This window comes from Pleurodeles waltl, chromosome 7 (assembly GCF_031143425.1).
Source record: "Pleurodeles waltl isolate 20211129_DDA chromosome 7, aPleWal1.hap1.20221129, whole genome shotgun sequence".
Lineage (NCBI taxonomy): Eukaryota > Metazoa > Chordata > Amphibia > Caudata > Salamandridae > Pleurodeles > Pleurodeles waltl.
Window position 1 is genome coordinate 77,335,844 of NC_090446.1, and position 21,310 is coordinate 77,357,153.

The window sequence follows — 21,310 nt, forward strand, 5'->3', positions numbered from 1 at the left end:
AAGGATGGTCTAGTTTAGGGATGAAAAGTGTTTGGGGGTCTGGGGCGGATGGGTTATGTGTCAGTGAAAGGATTTTTGGGATATAGGATGGGTATTTAGTGGTGAGAGTTTGTTAGGGTTCAGAGATGGGTGCAGTGTTTTACGGGTTCGGGCAAAGGGATTTTTAGGGTTCGGAAATTGGTGAAGTTCAAGAGGGTGGAGTTTAGAGGTATGACAGGTTTTTTAGGGTTAAAGGGTGGGTGAAATTTAGGGGCAGGGATGGTGTAGTTTGGCATGCGAGGATTTTTTATATTTACGGGGTGGCTGGAGTATGGATGGACTGTAGGGGGTTGAAAAGAGCTTAGGGTTCATGGATAAGTACAGTTTTAGAGTCAGGGACGGAAGTTCGAGGGATGGTGAGGAGCTTCTATGGGCCAGGGGTGTATTTTTTTTTTGGGGGGGGGGGGGGGATGACCGGTGTAAAGGGATTAGAATTAAAAGCAATCGGCACTATAAAGAATATAAATCAGAATGTTCCCTTAAATGAAACACTGAAATATATTTAAGACCTGCAAGCATTACGTTTACAACTTTAATAGCATACAAACCTTGTTTTGGTTAGGGGGGCGGGGAGGGAGGGTCATTTTAGGATTCGGTTAATCAGTTGAGGTAAAATTGTTTCAGTAATTGTGTTACATTAAATCCTTTTTTTTCCTATGAAAGCACATACGACCAGGAGGTAGACCGCATCAGGAACCCACCTGCTAGCCAAACAGCCTGCCAAGTAGTATTAACTGTTCCAGTCAAGAAGGAGCAGTATGCAAGTGAACTACTAAGATAACAGCAAATAAAAAAAGCCTACAAGAGTTATTCACAAAAATCAGATGAACGTGACAGCCTGCTAACAAAACCAGAGGGGTGATGGCGCAATGAAAGTTACCCTCTCACTAGAAAAATTCCTCAAAATGGAAACCCATTCTAGTGAATAACCAAAAATATGGCCCTGCATCGGGGGGGGTGGGGGGGTGAAGGATGGACTAAGACCAACTTACGTGGCATGAGTAAGGAACATTGACAAAATCTCCAACAAAGCTCCACACAGCTCTTTAAGAGTCCCGGATACTAGGATACAAATCACAAGCCCCTCTGATTGGTCACACTTCTGATCCTGCCCCACCGCGTGCGCGTATACATGCACACATACTGATCGGAGCTCTTTCTGCAGACTTGCAAGCGCTGTATCACGAGTCAGTAAGACTACAGGAAAGCCATAGAAAGCCTGTAGTTCCACTACTGATTACACACCAAAGTTAGACTACAAGGCTGGTAAGAAAGCTACAAACATATTCCACGGAGCTTTAACACACCAGTTGTGCACAAGCCGCTGAAAGTTCGGAAAACATCACCGTGCAGCACGCAAAGCATTAAATCATCCTCAATGGTCACAACTCAACCACTCCCCAGACCACGCACAACAGATAGAGGTAACTTCTTACTCGGTCTATCAGAAAGCCCTTAGTAGTCCTGAATGTGCCAGGAAATTGTTATAGAATTACATGTTGTATTGCTTCTGTAGGACATAAAGCAATATTAAATTCCTAACAAAAGCGGCAGTGCTACTTAGAGCAAAAGTCACTAAAAGCAGGGTGAAAGTGACTGAGGGCACACGCTGAACTGCCTGCCCGGTCGAGATCAGGACCATCACAAAGTAAAAGTACACCATGTTGAGTTTCATCAGGAAAAGCACAACTGACCACGTGACTCATTTGTCGTAAAATTTTACGGGATGGTTTTTTTTGTTTATTATTAGGGTTGCTGGTCGGAAGGAGGGTAACGTCCCGTACACACCACGGGAGCAGCACTCACGCCAAGCTTCGGTACGAACACGCGGGGCAGGCACAAACTGAAAAGACGCAGCACCACCACAGAAATAACCAGTCCTCGGACAGGTTGGGGACTATACATAAATACACGATCAGGCCTCCGTAAACCAAAGCAACCGTGTGAAGTACTTCCAGACAGTTCTAAATGAACTCTCAATCAAGCCCCGAGAGATTAATTTAAGCAGGTGTGCAGCTGAAGGGGGTGGGGGGACCCGCCCGTTATGGCCTGGGCGGTAGGAGGGTGCGCCACTGCTGTTCAGCATACATCTGTGGCGAGGCAATTATTTCTGCACCCGAAGAAGAGAGCAGGCTGGAGGGTCGCCCGCAGAAAATCTTCATGTGCAAAAGGTACTCCGAGACAGCAGTTGACTCGGGCCCTGGTAATTCCGAAAGGGCGATTATAACTCAAGTTTTCGACGTCCCGATTCGCCACTTTACAGCCCCCTCACCTCTAATTCGTACGTTCGGCAATGCCCTTTACGCTGCATGAACACAAGGCAAAGACGGGTACGTACACCGGACAAACATCAGATACATAAATGTACAGCACTCCAACGACCAAGTCACAACACGAAAGGGGGGGGGGGGGGGGGGGGGGGGGGGGGGGGGAGGTCATTACAAGATGAGACAGGAAACAAAGGAAGCTATTACTAAAATCTAGGACAACAAGAGTAGCTAACAAACTGAGGTGGCACCCTTGCCAGTACACTCTGCAGGTCGATAATTTCAGAGGTAGGTGATTCTCAGAGCTTTCAGGAGAGAAGGAGCCACTGCTTACTGCCCAGAAGAGCACCACAAGCGCAAAATGGAAAGCTAAGACTAAATTGGTGACCCTACACAATAGATACACTTCCTGACAACCCAAGAAGATCTATCGCCGAGGTGTGCGTGGGCTAGTGTGGCATCATCGAGATGTCACAAGCCAAAGAAGCAACTGAAAACAGACCAGAGAAGGCGTCACAAGGCCAAGATGAGAAGCTGTTAAAGCAGCAGCCGGCAAGGTGGCACAAAAAGAGTGACAGAAGGAGCCACGGCGGCCTAGGCGTCTCGGTGACACATTGGACACCATGAGACCGTAGGCGACCAAGAAAGCACATCTGCTAAGTAGTCATTGTCCTCAAGACTCGTGAATAGAGGGCATAGAACAGGATCTTGCAGGATAAAAAAAAGGCCGTCGCTAAGACGACTGATTGTCCAGTAGCCCATAAGATATTGCCTATGAAACCACCAATAAAAGGGAGGGACGGGGCGACCTGAGAATCCATTAGTAACAGAGGAAAGATGCTGACTGACCGCGAGAACCCAGTCGGGCGTGAAGGAATACCAGCTATCACTAATGTACCATAGACATACGACGATAGCCCAGCTGGTCACAACGGTTTATCCCGGATAATGTAGTTTCAGAAGACAGATGTTTCACTTCTCAAATTGGGAACAATTAGACGTAGCCAGGCAGTGAACTATTTAAAGAAATACATGTATTATTACGTTTTTTTGGATATACACTGTCGCTTCATAAGTAGTAGCTTAAACCATCGTTTTGCGTAAACAAAACAGCAGACAATGAAAGCAATGGGTACATTGAAAGAAGCGAATAATGCACATTTTACAGCAAGCCCCCAGACTCACAGGGCCCCGTGCCACATTACTCACGACAGACACGCGCACGTAGCAATAATGCGGCGTGCCAGGGTGTGCACTCCCCGGCCACCGATTGACGGCGCCGCAGCTCAAGAAACCCCTCCTTCCCCCAAGAGTGCGATGTCATGAGACTTTGGAGCAACAATGGCCACTGTCTAGTAGTTGGGTTTATCTGTGTAAGGTTGGTTGTAAGTGGAACAGGTAATGAAGTGACCCAATAACTATGGGGCTGGTTAAGGGAAAGGGCAGCCTTCAGCAATTTCTGGGTCCTGCCTTATACGTTTCCCGCCTGATCCCTGTCAGGGGGTTGATTCCCCGCTTCACCCAGAGGGCCCCGCCGGACGCTCCAGCTGGTCTCCTTCCCTCCGCCCCTGCGCAGCCCGGCGCCTTCCCCCGCTGGCGGCGGACACCATTTTGTGGGGATGAGCGCGGCCGCCTTTGTGCCATCTGCGCGAGCCCTCGCGGGCGGCTGGTAAGGAGGGAGACGGGCCAGTCCCCGGATCCCCACGATGAGCGGAGCACCAGCGATGCACCGGCGCTCCCCTGACACGCACGGCAGCTGGCGGCCGCGGACGCCCAGCCTCTCATCCAGACAAAGGGGCACGTGCTGGAGCCGGCGCCGGGTGACTCCGCGGCCCCGTCAGTCGCTCCGTGCATGCGGCGGAGGGGTCTGTGCCACGAAGCAGCGCGGCACTTCGAGGCGCCAGCGGCGGGGGGGGAGAGCCCTTCCCAAGAGCGAGCGGCGGAGCATCCTGAACACTCTCCGCCGAGAACTACCCGGGGGCCCCCGACGTGTGCGCGCGCCCGGGCGGAGCCATCCGCGGTCCAAAGCGCCCACTACACCACTGCGCGGCAAGAGGTGCTATACATCTACGAGCCTGGTCTCAAACTAGTCGCACGCGTGCAGCGGCAGCAAGATACTGGGCATGTGGCAACCCACCTCACCCCGAAGGCTCGACGATCAAATTACTGGATAGCACAAAAAGATGCAGTTACACTGTCAACCAGATTGGAGGTGACGTAAATCCATCATTCTCATCAGAAAGATAGTAAATATATACAATAGGTAGTTCATAAAAAGCAACAATATGGGCTTCCCAAGGGTGCAGTTCACACGAATAACGCCAGTCATCACTGCATCAGCCACGCAAACCCAGCCACCCCGACAAAGAGACGTGCACCTATCTCACCGCTGGGCTCCTGCAGCAGGCCGCGCACCCGGCCTCACGGGTCCTCCTGGCGATAGGTAATGGTCCTCGGTGCCCTCCTGCTGCTGGATTTCTCCCGGCAGGACCACAGGCTCTCAAGTCCTTTTTGACGCCCACTTAACACCCGCTGGCCACGTGCTTCCTCCGTGTGCAGCCTAGAGCGCGGGAGGGGGCGTGGCGGGCGGGAGCGCGCGCGGTCCTGCTCCCGTTGACTCACCGTCCGCGTGCGGCTCAAGTACCACCTCGACACCAGCCAATCGCTGAACGGGAGCAGACGGTCCCCTATCCGCGCTCAATGGGTGAGTCGAGAGTCAGGTTGTGGGGCGGAACCAACCCACCCGAGGGGGCGGGCGTAAATAAATAAACACCGCGGAATAAAACAAGCCTGAAATAACTGCGTCAGGAAAAATATATTTTTATTAATATTTATTTCAGTGACGCTCTTGGTGACAAAAGTGGAAATTATGCAGTACGAACACTCCGCGATAAAAAAAAAAACGTTTAAAAAACAGGCCCTTAAGAAACCAAACGATTAAAAAAAAAAAATGGAAAAAAAGGCAGGGGGGCGTTTTCCCACAAAAATACACGCACCCCCTGAACTACGTGAATTTTCTGTCTCGATAGAAAAAAGAAATAAATACAGGTGTTAGGTAAAACACGCTTGTCCCCCCCGTCCTCCTCACAGAAGAAAAGAGCGAACAGAAAGCGCCGCCGCCAAACCGCGTGAGAAGACCGCACCTCGGAGCGAGACAGCCGTCCTTCCCCTCCCGCGACCCTCGTCCGACTAAGCGCGGGGCGGACACAGTCGTGGCAAAAGAGAGAAACAAGGCGGCCAATCAGAGGCTCGGGGAGTACCGCGAGGTACAATGGAACGGGGCCAGTGAGAGAGATGCGCGCAAAAGTAAAATGGAGAGTTTTGTTGTAGTTGTGCGTATCAAGCCTCGTTTCGGGATCGAGGTAAAGTCGTGTGCACCGCTTGAACAAAAAGCCCCCTAGGAAATAACCAATGAGCAGTCGCTTTTGGGAGACACACCTTCCTCAGTACCGTTTTCTAGTATGATGAAAAAAGAACGGGATTTGTTTCTGGCATCTTTAAGCCCTTACAGCTTTTTTTGAGAAGCGCATGCGCGAGCCGCTTCTCGCTGCGACACATGCTGGGTTTTCCCTCGCTTTCTCCGTGAAGGCGCGCGACGCGCCTGTTGTTTCATCCCAGCGAGAACATTGTCTGATTTAAGTATTGGGAAGAGGCCGTGGTCTCTGCAGGGCCTATATTTTGCTTGGCTACCGTTGGTTCCTCAATAGAAAAATCGAGTTTCGATATGTTTTGTGTCGTTCTAGGCATTTAGCGAATGAAGATTGAAAAAGGAGCAAGAGCTTTGTGACGTCACGTGTATACTGTGTGCGTCAGAGCGCGCGGGAGATCGTTGGCCGCGGTCAGAGGCTTGCGCGCCGCGCGCCGCGTTAGTTGCAAACCGTCGCCGGGAAAAATGAAGGGGCTGCACACTGCGTTCTCCTTTTTTTCTTATTTTATTTTTTGGCGCGCGAAGTCGGGTCGGCTTGGCTTTTATCTGGCGCTAAGGGTCGAAAGCTTTGATTCTCTGGCAGGGAGGGTGGGATTAGTTTTGCCAACCGCTCCCCTCCCCTACCATCCTTATTGGGCGAAGGGAGGGACCAAAAGGCTGCAGCCAGGGCTGTCCCTGCAAGAAAGACCGCTATCCCTACTAAGCGGAAAGTGAATGACTTGTCTAGACGAACCTGCCCCCCCACATTTTTCATAATGGCAATATTCGTATATTCAGTGCTTAGTAAAATGAAAATTTCAGTCACATTCAGGAAGGAGACTTCTAGTGAAGCGGTTTCCACAAGCAGCTCACCAGCACCTCAGTCTTTTCAAGTTTAAGTACCCCCTATGGTCTTCATTAGAGTTAGTAAGCACAAGCCACTATATGCGAGGTTCCTGTGTCTTAAAAACATCAAAACCCTATGCAGCCAAAATTCCATCATAGGGATCTTGTCGTTCTATCATAATGCCAATAATATGTTTTATCAATTTATGGAGCACGTGGCTACCCAAAGTACTCCCAGTGCTGAAGGCGAAACTCTAAAAAATGGACTGAAGAGTTATGCTTTGGACAGCCAAGTTTTTTGTGCATTCCGAAAGTAGAGTTCATGGCTGGTATGGCGAAGGCTGAGAGGTAGGGAATTCCATAACTTGGCCCCACGATAAGCCAGAGAACTTCCACCCCATCTAGACTTTACTCTAGGTATAAGGGCCAGGGCAGCTGTTGAGGACCTAGGCTGACTGGCAGATATGTAGAAAGTAGCCGGTGTCCTAAGCAAGGCAGGACCTCTATGGTGTGGGGCTCTGTGAATACATAATAAGGTTTTAAACTCTATGCGATGTTCAACAGGGAACCAGTGGAGGGAATAGCTGATTTGGCTGACTCATGCCTCTGTATATTTAGAAGCAAACGGGTGGAGGCATTCTGCACCACCTGAAGCTTTCTGATCAAAAATTCGGGGGATCAAATGTATAAAGCATTACCATACTCTAGGCGCGAGATTATAAGGGCCTGAATGATAAGGCTTTTGGCAACAAATGGAAGGTTATTAAAAACCTTCCTCAAAAGCCTAAGCAAACACAAAGAGGTAGAAGAGACCTTATTGGCATGATGTGTCATAGTAAGCTGACGATCAAGCCAGACTCTTGATGGGTTCTTTAGGGGGAGGAACATTTCCCAAACCTTCCAAGATATATGGATTAAATCTCAGATGTGAGTGATGTCCAAGTATCATTACCTCAATCTTATCGTCGTTAAGCTTACGCTTATTTTGGGACATCCATCCAGCCACTGCTTGAAGGCAGGGGGCGAGTAATGAGCAGTTTCTGCTGGTGTTTGTAGATAATGAAACTCCCAACTGAGTGTCATGAGCATACGACATTAGAGACAGCCCAAACGGATTAACAATCTTTGCCAAACATAACATATAAATGTTAATTGAAGTGGGGCTAGGAGAGGATTCCTGTGGCACTCTACAACTGCCTTTAAAAAGGTCTGAAAAATAGGACCAGTCCAGGACCTGAAACTATCTACCCTCCATAAAAGATGAGATCCAGTCCAGGGCAGCACCCGAGATTCCGACCTCTCAGTCTACGAAGTAATATGTAAATAATGAACAGTGTCAAAAGCAGCACTAAGACCTAGCAGAATGATTTCTGTCACAATACCCTGATCAAGATGCCTTCTAGAGTTTTCTGTGACTGCAATCAGAGCTGACTATTTGCTGTGAAGGGATCTGAAGCCCATCTGAGAAGGATGAATGATATTGTTATCTTCCAGGAAGCAGGATAACTGAGTATTGACATGCCTTTCAATTATTTTGGATAAAGCAGGAAGAGATATGCCTGTAGTTGCTAATCAGGGTGGCGTCTATGTTAGGCTTTTTCAACAGGGGGTTGACAGTGGCATGTTTCTGCTGTTCTGGTACTATACTCATGGACAGTGAAAAATTAGGGGAGGAACCTGACTTAAGAGTAGTAAGTGATTTCAAGACCGAGTCTTCGGAAATAAGAGAAAATTCTGAAAAGCAGATAAGGCATAAGGTCTGCTTACCTATCAACTCAGAGGACTGAGCAGCAACTTCCGGGAATGTTGAATAGATGTCTGTTTGTTTCCCAGCAAGACACAGCAGTGATATACTCTTCCCTCTTGCAGATTGTAGTGAGTATTACTTCAGAGTTGTCCTGCCTAACAATACCACCACTGGTTAACTCTCAAGGCTTTTGCCTTTTATCAGTCTAATTCTCTCTTAAGAACCCAGCCTAGAATGTGGAGAGTCAAAGACAATCACACAAGACATTTTTGATCATGCCCCCATCAGCCCCTCCAGCGGGCCTTGCACTCTACCAAATCAACTATCTGTAGTTTAACACCAGTGGGGCTCATCAGTACCAAACCTTATATGTTGTGGCCTTCCCCTGGGTGTGTTTGGAAAAGTATTTTGCCCTCTGGTAAAACTCCTCCCATAGCCTTGCATGTAGGTTGATGCTAAGTTCTTTCTCCCACTGTTGTTGAAAGGAATATTTGCTCTCTGGTGACTTCCAATTAAGAAAGGGATAAAGCATAGAGACCACGTGCCTCATTGAAGTCAAAGTGTGACTCGAAAGGATTCAGCTTCCATTAGGTTCCTATTCTAACTTCACAATCTTAAACCCAATGCCAAAGTTGAAAGTAATGGAATCTTTCTGATTACAGGCGGGGGTAGTCCTTAACATATTCAAATAACCCCTCCCCCATGCCTCCTTTGCGACCTATCCTGTTGTGCAGATAATACTAAACTGGAATCCCCCTGTGAGCAACTGGCCTGATTCAAAATAATCTGGGGCCAATATTGTGAGTTTCGATAAATGGGAATATAAATTTCAAAGAGAGGAAGCACAGTGCCTGCCCTCCAACAACAAAGTATAACCCCAAAGCATCATGGTGAATGCAGTCGATTCGTAGTCCGTTCAAAAAGTAGAGTATTTCACCTCCGTATGTGCAGCAAGTGCTGTATATCCCTGTACATGTGTTTCTGGGTTTAGCCTATCATCAGCAGGGAGCAGCATGGACTAGAGGCTTGCTTGGAATGCCGCCAAATGTCTTCTCGGGTTTAAGTACCGCTCATGGCGCACAGGTGCCTCCCAAGGCTCGTCAGCTGTGGCTCAAGGGGGGGCGTCAAAAAACAGTTTCAAAGAGAGGGAGCACACTGCCTGCACTCCAGCAACAAAGTATTACCCCAAAGCATTATGGCAAATGCAGTCGATTCGTAGTCCATTCAAAACTGTCTCCCAGTTAGATACATCTCTATGGAACACCTTTAGGTCCTTCTGTTAGTCATTCTTGCCAGGAAAGAGCTCATATTTGAGCTCTTTAAACGCTGGAGCAGGACGTCCTGGGTGGTTGTGTCATCCATGCTGTGCACAACTCCTCAAGGGGCATTCAGTGTCCCCTTTTTGCCTCTTCCATGCTTTTTGACCTCAACACAGAGGGTGGACCTTCTTAAATTTCACCCCCAGGCTACCTTCTTAGAGCTTCTGGCTTTTCCCTGTTTCCCCCACTAATCTGGTCCCAGTGCATCCTCGCTCACATTAGAGCCTTGCCGTCTGGCTCTTCTGAGTGGTCCCATGACACTGCAGCAGTCTCCAAACCCTGTGTCTCCTAGATGCCCCTTTAAATCTTTTTGCAGCATGGATGCCGCTGCACTAGGATTCACCAACTATGGAGATTTGTTGGTTCACTAGCGGAAAACTTTTTTGAGTCACTGACTCCTTCATTGCAGTCAGCCTGACCATAACTCACCTATTCTACTCTAGCTGGCCGGGATCTGACTGCCCATTAAAAAAAAATGCTGGGCTTTTGAAAGAGGTTATCTCTCTGCTTCCAGAGTCTTGGAAACCTCATATGCTGATAGTGCAACATGAAAGCTGATCTGTGGGCATTTGGAGATTTTGGGGGTTATTCTAACTTTGGAGGAGTGTTAATCCGTCCCAAAAGTGACGGTAAAGTGACGGATATACCACCAGCCGTATTACGAGTTCCATAGGATATAATGGACTCGTAATACGGCTGGTGGTAAATCTGTCACTTTTCCGTCACTTTTGGGACGGATTAACACCTCCTCCAAAGTTAGAATAACCCCCTTTGTAAGCCTTAGCCAGGTACTTTTCCCTGGACTCTCCTCATGTACATTCTCCCCAGTTCCGAGTTTTGTCTTGACAAGGGGAACCACTTACTGGGTGCTAGAAGGCTACACTCATTACCGAATAAAAGATAGAGTAGTCTCTGCCAATGAGATTGTGAAAGTGAGCTTGCATCTTTCTCTACACAAGTCTTCCAACAAATTTAGAGGTTACAGCATTATGAGGGAAGAACCACCTATTGGTCTGCATGCAGAATTCTTTGCTTTGGAGAAAGGTTGGCCTCTTTGACTCTGAGTCCATTATCAGTGAATAAACCTGAATGTTGCATATGTGGAGGAATAAAGGTGCAGTACGCTTACAAAGGAGAATGCAATAAGACAGTGTGTCTAATCCAGCTAAATGAGACACTTGCAGATGCCTTCTCTCCAAAATACTCCTGCAAGCACCACCTTCATCCAAGAGAACGCATAACTGCGGTGCTGCAATCTTTCCATTAGCTACCTATAGAAAGAAGGGCAATGTTCAAGACTTCAGTGTCCACAGAGCTTTCCAAGGAAAAGGACCACTATATCTACAAGTTAAATTCAAGCAACATAAACTAAACAGAACACTGTACTCCAGGCTTGTACTAAAAATGATCATACCACTTTACCTTAAGAAATCAGTGGGGGGCACTGCTTCCTCGGTACAATCTGGTAAGCTCTGGAACCCACTACCAGTCAACATTAGAAGCACCAAGGAGCATATACATATCCGAAAATAGATGAAAAGATGGCTATTTCCTAGATAACTGCATCACCCACATTCAGATAAAAGAACCCAGAAAACAGGTGCACCATGAAGTGCAATCCTCAGCTCACAACCCACAAATATGAAACAACTCAACTAACAAACTGCTTTTCAAAATGCAGGCAAGCTACCAAGGGCTCACCTATGGTTTGCTGTGGCATTGCATAGTTATGTACTTGCATATATAACAGTTATGGTGCGCAAGAATACTAAGACCATAATACGCAGTGGTCAGCAGCAAATTGTAACTTATACCTCTTAAATTCAGATAAGACATATCTGAAATAAGGGTTGTCCATCACCAGCACTGTACAGCCCAAAACACAAAGATCCCCAAATGAAGAGGCATGGAAGAACTGAAGAGAGCTGTCACTCATTGCTGGACAACCGATAATGCCGGACAATTGGAGGACTTTGATATAGTAATCCGCTGCAGGTCCCAAACATCTGTGCAGACTGACTGCTCCGTCACATCTCACATAAACACTCAGATATGGGATGATAAGAAAAATGCCCACCCCAACAGATCTCACCACTTCTCTCTTCCTCTAACCATGCCATCTCAGGACCACAACTATACACAAAATCTCAGATTGGACACCCAGTGGAGTAACGGGCTCGCAGTTTATACCATATGAAATACCATGAAGGGACCTGCAGAGCTGTTCAAAGCGACCAGTACACTGAAACGCAATAACACTGTGCGTCTGTTTCTCACACTTCATCATCCACCACACTGCTACCAGCACAATAACTGCACCGTGCGTTCAGTGATCACCACACATGTCATGGAAACACTTTCCACATAGAATCAAAACAGATACCATGCTTCCCACCACACACTAGACCACGTAGCTTGTTACCTACGTAGGCAAATGCCTCAGTGCCCCACAGAGGGATAGTAAGCGCTGTATAGTTGCTGCAGTTCAACAGATTCCTCATGTTTACTGTTTGAACAGGTACTCAAGCAACAGGATCTGGAGGTTTGGAAAAAAGTTTCTAGGAGCATGTGTGATCAACCAAACGCTGCTAGTTCTCAAGGAATAGTCATATTTTTGTCCATTCATGAAGGCTTTTCACCTGCGACTCACCCTGCTACTGTCTCACATCTCAGTGAAATATGTAAAAACAGTGAATGTTGTATTTCTGTCAAGCCTAATCTATTTTTCTTAGTGTGGCTTTCAAATATCAATAAAATAAAATTCTGGGAAATGAAGGCAACAGAGTTAACAGGTTTACAAGAGGGACTCTGTGCATCCCTTTAAAAATGAGGACTATTGGAGGAACTGTGGCACGTGATCTCTGCTGTTATTCCTCATTCTACATTTGCTAGTATACCAAAGCTTTCAACTACTTTCAGCAGGTGAAGTCTCAAGGTTAAAGACACCAAGTCCCAGGTGTTCTCGTGGACCATCTTTAGGTCTTGCCTGTGACAGCCCATGAGCAGCTTGTGCATGCTCTCTCGCTTATGAGACTATCGGGTACAACCATGGGACTGTAGCTTGCCCATTGCTTACCAGTTGTTGGCTTCTTTGTCACTCTTCTTTGGTGCCAAGGCCAAGTGTCATGTCCTTTCCATTCTGTGGTGCATGGACCAAGCACAGATTGATTCAACTTTAATGGCGCCCCTCTGCTGCTTGCATTGAGATTTAAGTCCTATTTCTTCTTCCCCATTCTCTCACCCCCTTATGTGTAGTGCTTCTTTCCCCTTCAACCTACCTCTTCTTCATGTTGCTGCCCCCCAGACACCCTCTCTATCCTCGATGCTTGCCCCTAGTGTAAGAAGTTGCTCATGTCTGCAACGTGGAGTCCCAAGAGCATACAAAGTGACAGGAAGTGAAGCCAAATCTAGACCTGCATATCCCTGGGTGAGTGGGGTGCTGCTTTCTTTCACCATATTTACCCGCCTGTATGTTTGAGTATGTTCTGTGCACAATGGCGACAACAACAACAATCTCTGGCAAAGCAAATAAGTCTCACCTAAGGGACACCTCTTGGCTTTGTCAATGTTTTTAGCCATTTGCACAGCAGCACAACGTGGCAGAAAGTAAAGAAAATAAAAGAGCTATGATACGGTCAGTGCTGGTAGTGTCATATTGTGCCTTTTTATTTTTTTCAGCCATGTTGCACAGCAGCTGTGATACAGAGTGCTGCTGCGTCATAGCACTTTTTTTTTTTAAGTAACTGGAGTCAAATGGATAATATATGCACTCCAATGAAGTGCTTTACTCATATGAAAAAGGAGAGCTTGAACAGCAAGAGGCGTAGGCATAGAAGCCAGCCAATCAAAAGTGATGGTAAACAGCAATTGCTACCTGAGAAGGAAAAACACAAAATTGACAAGTTGGAACACGAAAAAGAAGCAGGCAAATGAGAGCGACAGGAAAACCAGTCAATGAGCGGGCTCCAGGCCTCTGTATGCTCTTGGTAAACCCACAATACTTCTTGAAACTTAGGAGACCTAAAGAAACTCCAACCTCTTTTTCCTCTGCAGTGACTGTCAAAATATGTGAAAAGTGAAACTGAAAAAGCATTACAACCGCTACTTGCTAATTCCAACCCACCTTGCACCCTCGAGTTGTTTATTTAAGAATAGGAGCGTCGGAAGACGTTGTTTTGTTAAACACAACACATGTAAGGTAAACATTGGAAAGCTCTGCCGCGCAGCCACGCTGTAGCTTTCTTTGGGACTCCACGTTGGTGTGGGAGGGGGGGGTGTTAAATCTCCTCGCGACGTCCTATTACTCACAAATGAAAGCAAAGACGGTTTCTGTTTAATAAACACAGTCATGTTGAAACACCCGTCTCTGGCAGCTCTGATTTACGGATGGTCCAGGGTGTTGGCACCGCGACGTGCTGTGACTTCCATGCGAAGCGGGCAAGGAGAGGTCAGGGGATTTGAAAGTGGGAGTAGAGAAGTGATGGCTTTGAAGTACTCCGTGGAAAGCTGGCTCCCTAGTGAAAACTGCTTAGATAGGGGTGCTAAGAGCACGTGCTCTGCATTCCACCCCTATTCAACACTGTCCAGCCGCGCTGCAGAGCTCCTAGGCCCAGCTCCACGGTGGCCCGATGCAGGGTGCTCATTGGCTCCACAGAAGGCGGGCAGAGATCTCATTGGTCAAATTCTTTGGGCCCACTTGTTTACAATGCATAGCAGGACAAGAGGCGACATTGTTGTAATCCAATCGCAAACTGGTGACACGTGACAGTCCTTAAAATGCCAAGTATAAGGGGCGAATCGATAGCCTGGAGTGGGGACTCTGCATAAAAGAGTTTTCAAGGCAACGGGGTGTGAACTATTTTTTAAGTGCTTTGCATGTGGTAGGCTTTGCAACCACTGATGGACCACTCCTAAAGCCAGTGGCTAAAGTCAGCTGAACAACAGTAGCAAATGGCTGAAGGCTGTCTGAAGCCCCCTTTCTTTATCCATACACTCTATATGTCTATGACAGTGGTTCCCAACCTTTTGACTTCTGTGGATCCCCATTTTATCATTACTAGAACCTGGAGACCCCCACTGAATCATTTTTGGAATACAGGAACCCCCTCAGTGAATCATTACTGAAAGCTGGGGACCTAATCTGTTAATATTATTTAATTTTCTAAGCCATCGCGGGTCCCCCAGAGGAGGCTTTGCAGACCACTAGGGGTCCCCGGATCATAGGTTGGGAACCACTGATCTATGGAGTCAAAAATGTTCTAGCTTACGCAACAAGAATTTTAAATTCTACTAAGGACAAGGAGGCGAGGATTACCTATCTCTTTCTTTACTGTCATCACACAGCAGCTAATAAAAAGTCAAACTACATTTCCCATGAGACCACAGGCTCAATATGGCCCCCAATCAGGGCCTACCATCCCATATATATCATAATCCTCAAAGTCCGTCCTCTTTCTTCTTTCTTTGCTCATCTAGAGAACTAAAACATCCAATGAAACAAACTCCAACCATGGTTTCTTCTGATCGATGGAACAGCTCAACCGGTGCAACATACAGCCAAGAAGAAACACCAAGGGGCCGAAGGGAAGAGCTGAGAACTCGTAACACCTAGTTTTCCAGAAAAACTGAAGAAAACGTCAATGAGGTGCGAAAATGGGAATGGTCAGATAGGCGTCTTTGAGATTTAGTCGGACCATCCAGTCTCCTTCCAACAACAGATCGCCTCAGAGGTGGATGCCCTCCATTTTGAAATGTCGATACACAATCCATGAGTTGAAGAGGCCAAGGTTGAGCACTAACTGAGAACCCCCTCCCTTCTTGTGGACCAAAAATATCATGCTGATGAACCCTCTGGGGTGAGGAAGGGAATGAACAATATCTCCCTTCTGAAGCAGAGTCTCGACGTCTTGATCTATAAAGGAACTCTCTTGTGGGGGAAACGGAGAGTGGGAGGAATGGAAGACTGTTCGGGGTTTGAACAAAATTCCAGATGATATCCCTGTATGTTTCTAATACCCAAACATCTTGTGTGATCAGAGACCAATTGTGTACAAACAAACTCACTCTGCCTCTCAAAATAACTTCCCTGGCAAGAAAAAGTGTTACCTGATTGAGCGGGGTTTTGGTTGTATTGTCCTCCTCTGCGAGGTCCTCTGGGGTTGTGACCCTTGTATCCTCGTCCTCTCGAAGGGTAGAAGTTAGAGTTAGACTGGAAGCCGGAGGATCCTCTGCCTCTGTAGTATGGTCTGGAAATCTGGAGACTAAAAGGGTCTGACGCTCGACATCCGAAACGTCTGGCCCTATGAAAAAGGCCACGATTAAATACCTTTTTGATGGAAGATTGGGCTTTATGCAGGGCCGAGAAAGTGGCCATATACTTGGTCAAATCCTTAAAAAATCTATCGCCAAACAGAAACCCGTTCGCTGAAGGACCTGCATCCGATGGCGCTAACTCTGCCAATTTTGGATCTATGCGAAGTAGAAGGCATTTTCTATGCTCCATGGAAATGGAACAGTTAGCATTCCCTAAAAGACAAATGGCCCGTTGGGCCCATTCCAACAGAAACTCTTTTGCTTCCACTGCTAAGTCTAGAATCTTTGTAAGAGGTCCAGAAATTTCTAACAATTTGTCCTGGCAACCTCTCGAAGCTCTGTCAATACACTTCTTGGGGTCTTAAGCGTATTTTTTCAGAAATGTTACCATTTGAGGGTCAAGTTCCGGGGTCTCTGCAACCTTACCAGACAGAGCTGGATGAGGGCACTCAGACCGCAGGGTGTTGCGGACATCTTTTTCTAAACCGTTTCTCAGTCTAAACGGTACATAATCTGCCACTTCCTGACATGGAATCCATTCCGTGGATCTCGGATGCACAATAGCATCAGGATCAAATTGCTAATTTTTACTAGGTGGTGGCATCGAGGAGTCTTCAGCGTGGTGAGCCTTACGTTTACCCTGGGGTTTATCTTGCACAGGAGACACGTCAGAATCAGAAGAATGCTAACTAGTTTGGACGGAGGGAGTTTTGCGACTTCTGAAAGCCCCATATTCGTGATCACTCAGGACCATGTTAACAGTCTGATTCAAAGGGTCAAGAGATGACCGGCCAGGCTCATTTATATTGACCTCTACTGGGGTGGGGTTCCCTGAGCCTGCACCAAAGCACCTAACACCAAAATTGTAGGGCAATGCCTCCCTTGGTATGTTTACCCCCTAACGTTTTGCCTTTTGTTGATGCCAGTTATGATTGAAAGTGTGCTGGGAACCTGCTAACCAGGCCCCAGCACCAGTGTTCTTTCCCTAAACTGTACCTTTGTTCCAGCAGTTGGCACAGCCCTGGCACACAGATAAGTCCCTTGTAATTGGTACCCCTGGTACCAAGGGCCCTGTGGCCAGGGAAGGTCTCTAAGGGCTGCAGCATGTATTATTCCACCCTGGGGACCCCTCACTCAGCACATTCACACTGCCTCACAGCTTGTGTGTGCTAGTGGGGAAAAAATGACTAAGTCGACATGGCACTCCCCTCAGGGTGTCATGCCCTCAACCCACTGCCTGTGGCATAGGTAAGTCACCCCTCTAGCAGGCCTTACAGCCCTAAGGCAGGGTGCACTATACCACAGGTGAGGGCATAGTTGCATGAGCACTATGCCCCTACAGTGTCTAAGCCAAACCTTAGACATTGTAAGTGCAGGGTAGGCATAAAAAGTATATGGTCTGGGAATCTGTCAATTAGGAACTCCATAGATCCATAATGGCTACACTGAAATCTGGGAAGTGTGGTATCAAGGAGGAGTCACCCACTAGTCAGGTCAGCCCCTAAGGTGTCCTGAGCTGAGGTGACCCCTGCCTTAAGAAATCCTCCATCTTGGTTTTGGAGGATTCCCCCAATAGGAATAGGGATGTGCCCCCCTCCCCTCAGGGAGGAGGCACAAAGAGGGTGTAGCCACCCTTCAGATTCCTGCAACCTACAACAACAAGAAGGACTGCTGACCTGAAAGCCCCGCAGAGACGATGGAGATGACAACTGTCTTGGCCCCATCCCTACCGGCCTGTCTCCAGACTCAAAGAACCTGCACAGGGACACATCCAGTGGGAACAGCGACCTCTGAGGACTCAGAGGACCGACCTGCACCTAAAGGACCAAGAACCTCCTGAGGACAGCGCCTTTGTACAGAAACAGCAATAAAACAGCAACTTTAAAGAGACTCTCACTTCCCATCAGAAGCGTTAGTCTTCACACTCTGCACCCGACGCCCCCGGCTCGAGTTCAGGTCAACAAACACCGCAGAGAGGACTCTCGGGCAACTCCAACAACATGGACACCCTAAGTCGACCTCCCTGCACCCCACAGCGACACCTGCAGAGAAGATCCAGAGGCTCCCCCTGACTGCGACTGCCTGATAACAAAGGAACCCGACGCCTGGAACAAGCACTGCACCCGCAGCCCCCGGGACCAAGAGGAACCACCTACTAATGCAGGAGTGACCCGCAGGTGGCCCTCATCCTAGTCCAGTCGGTGGCTGGCCCGAGAAGACCCCCTGTGCCCTGCCTGCATCGCCAGAGTGACCCCCGGGTCCCTCCATTGTTTCAACGCAACACCCGACACCTACTTTGCACACTGCATCCGACCAACCCTGTGCCGCTGAGGGTGTGTTTTGTGTGCTTGTGTGTGTGTCCCCTAGTGCTCTACAAACCCCTCCCCCGGTCTGCTCCCTGAGGACGCAGGTACTTACCTGCTAGCAGACTACAAGTGGAGCACCCCTGTTCTCCAGAGGCACCTATGTGTTTTGGGCCCTCCTTTGACCTCTGCACCTGACCGGCCCTGTGTTGCTGGTGCTGTGGCTTTGGGTTTGCCTTGAGCCCCCAACGGTGGGCTGTCTATGCTCAGGAGACTGACTGTGTAAGTGCTTTACTTACCTGAGAATCTAACATTTACTTACCTCCCCCAGGATCTGTTGATTTTTGCTCTGTGTCCACTTTTAAAATAGCTAATTGCCATTTTACCCAAAACTGTGTGTACTACAGTTTTAAATCAAAGTTCTATAATTACCTGTGTGAAGTACCTTGCATTTTATGTACTTACCTCAAATTTGAATCTTGAGGTTCTAAAATAAATTAAGAAAATATATTGTTCTGTATAAAAACCTATTGGCCTGGAGTTAAGTCTTGTGTGTTCCTCATTTATTGCCTGCGTGTGTACAACAGATGCTTAACACTACACTCTGATAAGCCTACTGCTCGACCACACTACCACAAAATAGAGCATTAGTATTATCTAATTTTGCCACTATCAGTCTCTAAGGGGAACCCTTGGACTCTGTGCACACTATCTCTCACATTGAGATAGTATATACCAGTGGTTCCCAACCTTTTGACTTCTGTGGACCCCCATTTTATCAATACTGGAGCCCGGGGACCCCCACTGAATCATTATTGGAATCCAGGGACCCCCACTGAGTCATTACTGATAGTTGGAACTTAATATTATTCCATTTTCTAAGCAGTCGCGGACCCCCTGAGGAGGCTTTGCGGACCCCCAGGGGTCCCCGGCCCACAGGTTGGGAACCACTGGTATATACAGAGCCAACTTCCTACATCAAAATTGAACATAGGTTGTGCAAAAGGACGCTGTGCTTTCACTAAAGCTTTATTAACGGAGTCCTGCATGTGGAAGTCTAAGGCCTCAACAAGGTGCTCTTCCATGTTCTGTTCATAGTGGCCAGCATCATATTCCCCATACTGGTCATCATCCATATATTGGGCCATGATGATCTGTGCACAAACAGTATAATATTAGAGGTCCCATATGCACAAGTATCAATATTGGGGGGGAAAACCTAGGTGCCACAAAATAAAAGTGTGTGTTGCCGGTAAAATCAGTAAGAGGAAGAAGGCACCAGAAATTTCCCTAGAGCAGGCTGTTTTGTATTATTACAGCCCCTCCGGGTGTATACCTGAAGGCACGCTGGCGTAGAGTTGAAGGCGCATTAATCCAATGTGGGAAAATCGCCTTCACTCAGTGAAACGCGCTCGCACAGAGAAACGCGTCTGTGCGCATGCGCAGATACAGCGAGTGAAAGCTGACTCGTTTGGGAAGCTGCGCGGCCTTCAGGACTCTCCTCATCGGCGGGGCATATACAATACAGCGCGTGCACACGCGGGACAAAGTTAAACAAGAATATAACGATTCAATAAGCGCCATCGAATGGCATTTCGAGTCGTCAAATTGAACAGTAATGTGAGAAAAACCTAAATCCAACAAGCGCATGAAGGCACAAGGCCAGACTGGACCTTATAACCAGATTTGCATTTACAAGTACAAGTCGTTAGGGAAATGGAAGTACTTAGCTCTGCGTTGCAGCAGCAAAGAAAGAGGACGGCCTTTGAGGATTATGATATATATGGGATAATAGGCCCTGATTGGGAGTCATATCGAGGGTGTGGTCTCATGGGAAATGTAGTTTGATTTTTTTTATTGGATGCTGTGTGTTGACAGTAAAGAAAGAGATAGCATAATCAGAAGCCTCCGGTCCTGACATAGAATCAGTTATTTGTGTGTTGTGTGATGGCACGAGCACTCCCCTGTGTGCAGCCAAGCTTTAAGAAGTATGCAGGATTTTAACCTAATTTTACAGACAAGTTGGCGGTTCTATGTCAAAGAACGTTTAGAAAATATAATAGAAAATGTTTATGTAAGCGTTTTCCTCTTCTCAACCAATGCTTATTTTTTTGTCAAAATTGGGTGCAAAAGCGGAACATAAACACATTTGGGTTGAAAACTAAATGGCAATAAGCTAGGGCTCTTAGACTAGTCTAAAAGGGACTTGATTTTGAGGGTCAAATAATGTTTCCAATTGGTATATTTCAAGGCCTTCTTCATATAGCAGGCCTCATAATCAGTGCCTACTCCCAAGGCCAAAATGTGCCAGTCCTCTGGTGATGTCAACACTTTGTGCCAGAGTATTCCATAAAAGCACCTCATTTCCATACATCTGCCCCCTCCTTATCTGAGTGTACATCTGTCTCTTCTTCAGCCTATACACAAGTGGTGTGTTTAGGCCAACAATGTGCACTTCCTGGTGTATTGTGGAATCTATGTAAATGTAAGCATCACATTGTCACGGTGAAAATGAACAGATACGTTCATTGCAGAAAAACGTCCATTACTGGGGTACTGTGCTGGTCTGGGATATTATCTTCTGGTACTGGGGCGAGTATATTATGGCTTGGTATTGACTCGGGCCGACATAAATATTTAAAATCATGGGGGAATGATATAATAACAGTGGTCTATTAAACGTTGCTACGGTACGGGGCAAATATGTGCTATTTTGGTGGTATTACTGCATGGGATCGTGTTGCAGAATTTGGGTAACACAGGCCTGCCTGCTGCTGACACTGTTCTGGAGGAAGTTCCCCATAGACGTCAATTCACGGAAATGCCAGAAGCAGCGGAAGTGACATCACACGCCCTTTGACCTCCACTTCCACACACTTACACCTATGCATGCACACAAATTCACACGTACATACACACTCTCACATAAACACACTCAACTGCAAAGATGCACACAACATATATTTAAAAACATTTTTACTTACCTCAGCTGCCATGGAAGGGCATATTCCAGCAAATTGTACTCCACTTGTATTGAACTAATAGTGACTAATATCTTATTCTTCATTATT

General features: G+C 47.3%; 1 protein-coding gene across 6 annotated transcripts in view; it reads right to left on the bottom strand.

Annotated features, from left to right (window-relative positions):
• The window catches only part of RIMKLB (ribosomal modification protein rimK like family member B), a 93,851-nt gene extending 88,298 nt beyond the window's left edge, over positions 1-5,553 (bottom strand). For 3 of the 6 annotated variants that reach the window (XR_011205436.1, XM_069242997.1, XM_069242998.1), the window contains exon 1: positions 4,694-5,497. The gene's annotated coding sequence lies outside the window, so the exon portion shown is untranslated. Of the gene's footprint in view, positions 1-4,682 lie in introns of all 6 variants that reach the window. The other 3 variants (XM_069242995.1, XM_069242994.1, XM_069242996.1) reach the window with 3 other exon arrangements.
• Positions 5,554-21,310: the final 15,757 nt, after the last annotated feature.